The sequence below is a fragment of the Carlito syrichta genome, unplaced genomic scaffold (genome assembly GCF_000164805.1).
Source record: "Carlito syrichta isolate Samal-C Ts95f unplaced genomic scaffold, Tarsius_syrichta-2.0.1 Scaffold153566, whole genome shotgun sequence".
Taxonomy (NCBI): domain Eukaryota; kingdom Metazoa; phylum Chordata; class Mammalia; order Primates; family Tarsiidae; genus Carlito; species Carlito syrichta.
Window position 1 is genome coordinate 536710 of NW_007097662.1, and position 402 is coordinate 537111.

Genomic DNA, 402 nt, shown 5'->3' on the forward strand with positions numbered 1-402 from the left:
TCGGGGGTTAGTCCCTAAAATGGAATGCTTGGCTGGGTTTACCCTCTTGGAACATCTCAAGGGTGGAAGACAAGCCCAAGATCAACATGATAAATTTTGTCTACTGCTGAGTGTCTGTGGGTAAGTGGGTTTCAAGGTGGAGAAGGGAGGTTGCTCCTTCTTCAAGGCCTGACTTGTCTGCTTTGAACACTGGCAGCAGGAAACCAGCAGGTGGCAGTGTGGGTTCGGAGTGGGGGTGGTGGGCCTCAAAGCCTGCCTAGGACCCTCCAGTGGGGACGCTGGCCCGGAACGTGGAAGGAGGAGCCTGTGCTTCTCAGCCTCAAGGTCATCTTCCCCTTGGCCTCATCCTCCTTCAGGATCGCACCCCACTTTCAGGGCACTTGAGGGTCTAGGGCTATGCTA